At 40.4% G+C, this 9,162-nt stretch overlaps 1 protein-coding gene across 5 annotated transcripts in view; it reads right to left on the reverse strand.

Annotated features, from left to right (window-relative positions):
• SCAPER (S-phase cyclin A associated protein in the ER) overlaps positions 1-6,035 on the reverse strand; it is a 491,674-nt gene extending 485,639 nt beyond the window's left edge. For 4 of the 5 annotated variants that reach the window (XM_063090894.1, XM_063090891.1, XM_063090893.1 and 1 more), the window contains exon 1: positions 5,967-6,035. The gene's annotated coding sequence lies outside the window, so the exon portion shown is untranslated. Of the gene's footprint in view, positions 1-4,229; positions 4,251-5,966 lie in introns of those variants that run through there. The other variant, XM_063090890.1, reaches the window with a different exon arrangement.
• Positions 6,036-9,162: the final 3,127 nt, after the last annotated feature.

Consider the following 9,162-nt stretch of genomic DNA (forward strand, 5'->3'; position numbering starts at 1 on the left):
ATAGTCAAAAAGACAGACAAAACAAGTGTTGGAGAAACAGCAGTATTATTCATAATAGCCAAAAATTAGATGAATAGATAAATAAAATGTGGTATATCCATACAATATTATATTATTCAGCCATAAAAAGGAATGAAGTGCTGATACATGTTGCAAGATGGACAAACCTTGAAAACATTATGCTAAATGGAAGAAGCCAGACACAAAAGACTACATATTTTACGATTCCATTAGTGTAAAATATCCTGACTAGGCAAATCCAGTGACAGAAAGTAGATTAGTGGTCAGCTGGGGCAGGGGATAGGATGGGGAAGAGAAGAGGAAGACCAGGAATGAGGAATGACTGTTAATGGTTATGGGATTTTATATTGGGGTGTTGAAAATGTTCTAACATTGATTATAGTGATGAATACACAACTCTGAACATATTAAAAACCACTGAAGTGTATATTTTAAATAAGTATACTTTATGGTATGTAAAATATATCACAATAAAGTTATTTTTAAAAAAAAGAAAGCTGCCTTTATGGAAAATGGTTTGGAGTTTCCTCAAACAATTACAGATAGATCTACCATATGACCCAGCTATTCGACTGCTGGGAATATACCCAAAGGAATGGAAATCATCATGTCAAAGGGATATCTGTACGCCAATGTTTACTGCAACACTATTTACAATAGCCAAGAGTTGGAACCAGCCCAAATGTCCAAAATCAGATGAGTGGAAATAGAATATGTGGTATATCTACACAATGGAATACTACTCTGCTATAAAAAAGAATGAAATACTACCATTCACAGCAACATGGATGGACTTGGAAAAAATTATATTAAGTGAAATAAGTCAGGCACAGAAACAGAAATACTACATGTTCTCATTTATTTGTGGGAGCTAAAAAGAAATAAATAAATACACAAAAAAACAGGGGGGCAGGGAAGAAAACACAACAATCACAATTCCTTGAACTTGTTAGGACAAGTGAACAGATATGATGTTGACAGAGGGTGGAGAGGGACGGGGGGAGGAAGGATTCAGTAAAGGGACACGAAAATCAACTACATTGTATATTGATAAAATAAAACTAAATTTAAAAACTAAATAAATAAATAATAAAAATTTTAAAAAGCTATGTCCTAATTCAGAATTTCCAAAATTTCAATCATTCAGTTACTACACCCTCATGATATTTGCATAACTACATACCAGCCACACTATTATTTAAATAGCTTTTTTCTTTAAATAGAATCACATTTAAATTATAAAAGAAAATTTGTATCACTATTAGAAACGTAAACTCAGTTAATATAAAAGAAATATAGATAAGGCAAAATGCTGACAGTGATGCCCAAATAAATAATATTTGAGAAACTCGGGGCTTCAGCAAAACAATGGCCAAGCAGAAAATGGAGCACAAAAAAGCAAAACAAGTCAGTAAGCAGGGAATCAACACTAGGACTGACTAGACACAAGGTTTTTGAGCAAGCTAGTTCTTGTGGTTAACTGAAGTCTCACTTGTCTTATGCTGACCTGCAATCCCAAAATATCTGTAGAGACACCTGGGAGTCCTAGAGATGGAAATGTGAAGATTGGCTCAAGTGCTAGGAAAGGCATTCCTCTATTTTCTTTATCTGAGTTTAGGTATATGGGTTGTAAAAGGGCACAGAGTAAATAGCAAGCCCGAGGTAGTAAGAAGCCTGCTGGTAGCACTACTCTAAAAAATGAGGGATCATCTAACTGAAGCCAGGAAAATACATCTATGAATTGTTCCCATACTTGCCAATAAAGTATAGAAAAACTGAGGTTGCAATCATTGTTCCTCTCCAATGTTCACAAAATCTCTCACCCATGTTTTTGCGTTTTCTCATGTTTAAGAAAATCTGAGTATTTGCCTTTCTGATTCTGGGGCTTTAAAAATGTTGTGGTAGGCATACTCTAACACTATCAGTAATTTTTCATGTCTTTGCTAAGTGGAAAATAAGTGTATTATGGTAAAAATTAGTATTTTAAAAAGTAATATAGGCATTTTATAAGTCCAAGTTGCTTAAAGAGGTTTTCAGTTCTGATTACTTCTACATATACTGCCATGAATACATCAACCAGGAGGCATTTTCTCCCCTGCACATAACATGCCCCATTGAAAACACCAAAAACTATCGCTTTTCCAATACTATATCAAAAGCAGGCCTAACACATACTGAAACCTTTACAAATGAAATACAATGTTTGAGACTTGCTTCAAAACAATTTGGGGGAATAGCTTTATGAGACAATGTTGTCCGTGTGTAGATAATTGTTGAAATAGAGAAACAGGTACACAAGCAATTCATTATACTATTCTATTTTTGCATATATTTCCAAAACATATAATGAACTCACTACTTTGAGAGGTTATCACTAAAAAGTAGTAATTATTTTGGCAAAATTTCATGAAATCTTTAGTGTTTCATGACACCGAGGGAAAAGTTTTTCCATAAATCATTTCCTTCTAATAATTCTTTAAGGCTGGCTCCACCACTGGACTGTAGATCTTTTCACTGCTTAAGTTCCAAAAGATCTAACGCCAATCAGTGAAAGCCGAACATGTTTGTAAAAACAGTTACCATCAGCAGAAAATGCAAACAGAATTTTATTAATAAGTTAGTTTAATTTTGTTATACAAGCCATTTGCAGTTTTCATTTCTACCATTTCATAAATGCCAATTCCACAATGGATATCAATCAGATTGCACTGAGATAGGAGTTGCTCAGTCTCCCTGGGCTCAGGTTTCAGGCCACTCCCCTAAGACTCAAGCTCCGCCTCTAAGTCCTAAGCTACAGTGGCCTGTAGCACCCATTTTTCAGCACCAACACATGGAGATTGAGACTACAGGAGGTAGACTTAAGCAAATCCAGTGGCTGAGCATGGTCATTAGAGAGGAGTTTATCCAGACTTATATAATTCTAATGGCCAAGCATGCTTGATAAAGTGTAATTTATCTTTTGAATAACCTTCCACTGGACACTGGAGGCACTAGAGAGCACAGAATACATTTGAATATATTCAATGCACATGATGGAATTTGACTAATTAGCATGCTCAAAAGAGACCAATTGAGCATGTGCAGGACTAGATTACATAACTGGGAACCACACCCCTTTCACCAAATATTCATTAGATAATATAAATATGTATAGACAGCAAAACTATGAAGTTGATAGAAGGCAAGGCTCTTGCTCACTCTCTTTGGGGCCAGCCCACACTTCACCTGAAGTGTGTATTTCTTACTTTTTGTATCAGACTTGCTTTTGGCAGGCTGCCGTTCACTCTACAGCCAGCCTGTACTTTGTGAATGTATATTTCTTACTTTTGTATTAAACTTGGTGTGGATCCTGCTCAGTCTCTGGAGCTAGGCCCCACTTTCTCTGTGAAATCTGTATCTATTATTCATTACATTAAACCTGTTCTCACTTTCTACTGTGACTCTGCTCTTGAGTTCTTTACTATGGCAGAGTCAAGAACATGGTAAGAGAACAGGGTGGGTTAAGGCTAGCTATCGGGCCTCCCCATACCCTCTCCTCAGGTATCAGCACCATTAGAGAATTCTGTTAAACTCCACACTAAATAACACCACTGCTTTTTAAGCATTTAAAGAATGTTCATATGTGACTCCCAAAGAATTTTTGCTTTCTCCTTTGAAATACGTTGGGTTGCAGTCGGTTAAGAAGATGAAAGAAAAGACAGATTCTCAAGTCCCTTCAACTTATTTATCTTTAAAACATTCTTGTAAAGTAGTTAAATGAAAGCATTAATAAAGTCTTAATAGCAAACCAATCTTAATTTAGTGATTCTTAAGTACTTATGAAGCACACAGGACAAACATTTTTAAAGTCTATATTTAAAACACTATATCCTTTGGACCCCAGTCACCAAAATTATTTAAAATTAATTATTATTAATAATAATATAATATATATTATATATATTATATATTAATAATATTAATTATTTAAAACCACATTTGTATAGCTCTGTTTACGATGCTTCCATAGTTGTTTGACCTTAACAACCAGGTGGTTAACCACAGTGCTACAGTCTGACTGTGTGTCCCCAAAACTTGTATGTTGAAATCCTAGTTCCCAAGGTGATGGTATTAGTAGGTGGGGCTTTTGGAAGATGCTTAGCTCATCAGGACAAGGCCCTCATGAATGGGATTAATGCCCTATAAGAGGTTTGAGATGGACCCCTCACCTCTTCCACCATGTCAGGACACAGCTAGAAGGTGCCATCTATGAACCAAAAGCAGGTCATCTTGATCTTGGACATCCCAGGTTCCAAAACTGTGAGAAACAAATTTCTGTTGTCTAATACTTAGCCACCAAGTCTAAGTATTTTGTTATAGCAGCCCAAACGGACTAAGACACATAGAAATTTTTTTAAATGCAGTTCTAAAGAGTGAAGAGAAAGAAGGAGAGGAGCAAGCATCTGTTGAGGGAGTAGTTCTAAATGTTCTACAGAGACCTCATTTATAGCTATCAACAAATTTACGAAGTGGATAGTATCCCTATTTTAAAGATGAGGAAACTAAGGCTCAGAAACATTGCCAAAAGAAAAGTGATGGAGCTGGAATTCAAACTCAGATCAGTATGCCTTCAGAGCCATCATCAGATCAGTCTGCCTTTACAGTTTAACAGAATTATCTCTAAAGGTGCTGATCACACTTCCTCCCACAAAGACAACTTTCCAAATCACATCAAAAATTCACTTTGATTACGTGGTATAAACCAATCTTCCCCCAACACATTTTGAGGAAAAGTCAGAAAAAATACAAGGGACAGAACACCAATAGAGGCCAGAATGAGATAGTGGTCAGACTACCAACCTTAAGTCAGAAAACTTAAACCCAGATCTACCACTCACCAGCAGGTGATCTGGTGCAAGTAATCAACTCTTTGAGCCAGTTTCCCCATTCAAAAATATGCATATTCCATCCTTATACCTCAGATCATTTGAGAATGAAAAGTTAATGTTGATAAATCAACCTGTAAACTAAAACTTTAATACATAAAATTACTATCTATTCAGTAAAATGACCACAAAGAATAACTATTTTCTTGGAAAATAATGTGGCACAAATAGAATGAAATATACAGTCCACCAGCAACAGGAAGCGGCTTTCAGGCATGTGGCCCCATCTCGGCGGGAGCCACTTGACTGCAGCAGGTGCTGCTTGGAGAACCAATTTTCTGCCTGCTTTCTAACAATCTCATCGCTCACTGGTGCCATTCCTGACGCTAGCCTGTTTCCGTGAATGCGACTGGAAAACGGTGGGGGGCGGGGGGAGGCGGTAAGGAAGTGCTGGGAACAGAGCAGGAGGCTGGGTCCTGCTACTCCCAGGTGTGAGGCCTTGGTTACACTCTTCACCCCTCCAGGCCTCGGTGTCTGCATTTGTAAGATGAGAGGCCATCCTTGCCCTGCCGCCTGGGTAGACCTAAGACCAGCGTCACCGCGCAGGGAAAGCATGGCAAACCCAGCTGAGGATGTGAAGACGATCAACTGTCAAATGAAAAGAGGAGAGGGGGGCTCCTCTGAGGGTCCCTTGCAGTACGGACACGCTCGACCGGGGCCGCCCCCACCCCCAAGAGGTGGTGAGGCAGCCCCCTACCCATACCTCGGCCTGCGTGGGGTCCCACGTCCCTCAAACCCCAGCTGAGCCGCAAGGCAAGCGGTCGCCCTCCATGACAGGTCCGGAGCCTGACCCCTCCCGCCCCCAGGTTTCCTCAGGAGACCCTAGGGCCCTCCCAAGCGGCAGCGGCTCCCCTCCCCCAGCAACTATCCCTGCCCGCACTCTCAGGTGAGGGGAGGAGGTGAAAGGGCGTATCCCGCCGCCATTTTGTCCCTTTGGCCCCCTCACCGCATTCAGCCAGCCCGCGCCCCTGCCCGGGCCCGTCCGGGCCTGCACGACGCGCGCCCCTCGCGGACACTCACCCGGGCCGCCTTGCGCAGTTCGGGGCGGTTCCGAGCGTCCCGCCGAGAAAGGGGCGGGGCGGGGCGGGGCGACCTCGGAAGGGCGGGGCGGGGCAGCTGCCGGGCGCACCACGTGACTCGCGGCCGCGCTGTTCCCGGCTCCACGCTCCGGGGCGCCGGCGCGCAGGCGCAACCCAGTTCGCGCAGATAGGGTGCCTAGGCGGGAGGTGGTGGTATGGGTTTCGTTCGTTGTCCGGGAGCGGCTGCTATTTCGAAGCTATTTCCCTTTCTAGGCTGCGTTTGCACAGCCGCTTTTGGTCACACAGACCTCTTTTTCGGATTCAGTGTCTTCCCTCCGCCTACTTTATCACCACAGTCAGTCCACAGATTAAGGATCTAAGGGTTCCCCTGTCAAAAATCTGCATGTGAAAGCGCTTCACAAATGCATGTGGGACCACGCCAAACACAGCTCAGCCACCGCCGTAAGGCTTTATTTGTACCCTCTTCTGTGCCCGGCTTGGAAGGCTCGAAGTACAAAGACCTAAATATATGTTTAATCTACTTCAAAAACAGCTGAATACAGGATGAATTAATACTTTAACGATATTTAAATCGCAGTCCTGAACAAAATAGAAGAAACAACACAGACCATAATTATCAAACGAATATTCCCCATCACTTTTCATCCAGCTGGAAAACTCAAGGCAGAAGTCATGGAATCCAATGGAGTCTACCTCACAATTAGACTATAAGTGCTGTGAAGGCAAGGACCATATTGTTGGCTATGTTCTGGCTCCTCTTCCCTCTTGCCTTCTTAGAAAACTCGTTCATTTATTCGACAAATGTTTATTGAATACCTACCATATGTCAGATGGTATTCTAGAAGCTTGGGGTTAATAAATGAACAAAATAGGCAAAAATTCCTTTAAAAAAAAAAAAAACCCTGTGCTTTCTTGGAGCAGGGTGGAGACAGTAAATAAATAATAAACAAAATAAGTAAATGGTGTAAGAAAGTGATAAGCACTACAAAAAAAAAAATGAATAGGATAACGGGGCTAGAAAAGGGAACATACTACAATTTCATAAAGAGTGTTAGGGCCTTATTCCTCTTATCAAGTAACCCCTCTCCCTTTCAATCCCATAAGCATTTATGTAACCTCAAGTCTCTCCAATCTTGAAGTCTCCTACCCACTTCAACCTCTTCTTTCTTTCTCCTCCTTTCAGACCAGCCGTTTGGAGCTACATTTCTCTAATTATCTAAACAAGGATGTCTCCAATTCCTCAACTACTATTCAGACTTACTTCACTCTGGTTTCTGCACCACCACCCCATGGAAAACCATTCTTTCCAAAGTCACTAGGGATTTCTGTACCGCAAATCCTGTGGACATTATCATCATGACCCAACTTTATATCTCTTCTTGACACTCCTTCCTTCTGGAAATACACTTTTTTTTTTTTTTTTTTTTTTTGCCTTCCATTTTTACTCTCTTGATCTCACTTCTACATCTCTAACCATTCCCTCTCCATCTCCTTTGAAGTGTCCCCTTATTTCTCCCATCCCTTAAATGTTGGTAACCCTCAGGGATAGATGCAAGCCCTCTCACTTTTCCCATTGGGCAATCTCCTACGTGATCACTACTTTTTACATATAACTTCAGTTAACAACTTTGTGTTACTAATTTCCCAGTAAATATCTCCAGCCCTGAATTCTGCCCATGAGATCCAGGTCCACATCATTAACTACCTACCTGTCATCTCGACTTGAATTTCTCAAAATCAATATGGCAAAAATAAAATCCATTCATCTTTCTTATATACAAATAAAACAGCTTTAATGAGATAATTTACACACCATAAAATTCACCCACTTAAAGTGCATAAATCAATGGTTTTTAGTATATTCACAGAGTTGCACAACCATCACTATGATCAAAAAGAAACCCTGTACTCATTAATGGTTTCTCCCCCATTGCCCTTCAACTCCCTCAGCCATAGGCAAGCACTGATCTACTTTCTGCATACATAGATTTGCCTGTTCTGGACATTTCATATAAGGGGGTATTTTTGTGACTGACTTCCTTCACTTAGCATAATATTTTCAAGGTTCGTCCACATTGTACCATGTATCAACACTTCATTCATTTTTATGGCTGAATAATATTCTATTGTATGGAATATATACCACCTTTTATTTCTCCATTCATCAGTTAAAGTACATTTAAGTTATCTCCACATTTTGGCTTTTATGAATAATGCTGCTATGAACATTCCTGTACAAATTTTTCTAGGGACATATGTTTTCATTTGTCTTGCATATATACCAAGAAGTGGAATTGTTGGGTCATATGATAACTATATGTCTAACTTTTTCAGGAACTGCCAGTTTACCAAACCAGCTGCACCATTTTTCACATTCCCACTGGCAGTGTATGAGGGTTTCAGTTTCTCCATGTCCTCTGCAATACTTGTTATTGTCTGTCTTTTTGATTACAGCAATCCTAGTGAGTGTAAGGTGGTATCTCATTGTACTTTTGACTTGCATTTCCCTGACAGCATCTTTTCTTGTGCTTGTTACCCATTTTTGTATCATCTTTGGAGAAATGTCTGTTCATATCCTTTGACCATTTTTTAATTCGGTTACCACTCATGTTCTTTTGCCACAAAATCTGTTCCTATTACTGTTCTGCCAAATATTCTGGTGCCCCTCCATGACAAGTCCCTTGCTTGACCCCACTGATGGCAGACTTGAACATGTGACTTGCTTTGGCCAATAAAATGTAAGCAGGAATGTCTATTCCAAGCAGAAGCTTTAAGAGCCCCATATAGCAGTGGTTCTCAACCAGAGGCGATTTTGTCCCTTATGGGACATTTGACAGGCAATGTCTAGAAACACTTTTGGTGTCACTAGGGGTGGGTAGGCTAGTGGCTTCTGGCATCTACTGGGTCAGGGCCAAGGATGCTTTTAAACATCCTGCAATGCACAAGACAGCTCCCCACAACCAAGAATTGTGAAGCCTAAAATATCAAGATTGAGGTAGAGAATCCCTGCTATAATTTATAATGAAAGACAAGTTTATGCACCTTGTATAACCTAACACTAGGAAAGAGGCACATATACCACATTTGGGTATATTTTTCTGACCCATTTACCAAGAAACCTGTGTTCTCAGAAGATGAGAAGGCTCTGCAGGAGGTCCAGGGTGCTGTTCAAGCTA

The sequence above is a fragment of the Cynocephalus volans genome, chromosome 3 (assembly GCF_027409185.1).
Source record: "Cynocephalus volans isolate mCynVol1 chromosome 3, mCynVol1.pri, whole genome shotgun sequence".
NCBI classification, from domain to species: Eukaryota; Metazoa; Chordata; class Mammalia; order Dermoptera; family Cynocephalidae; genus Cynocephalus; species Cynocephalus volans.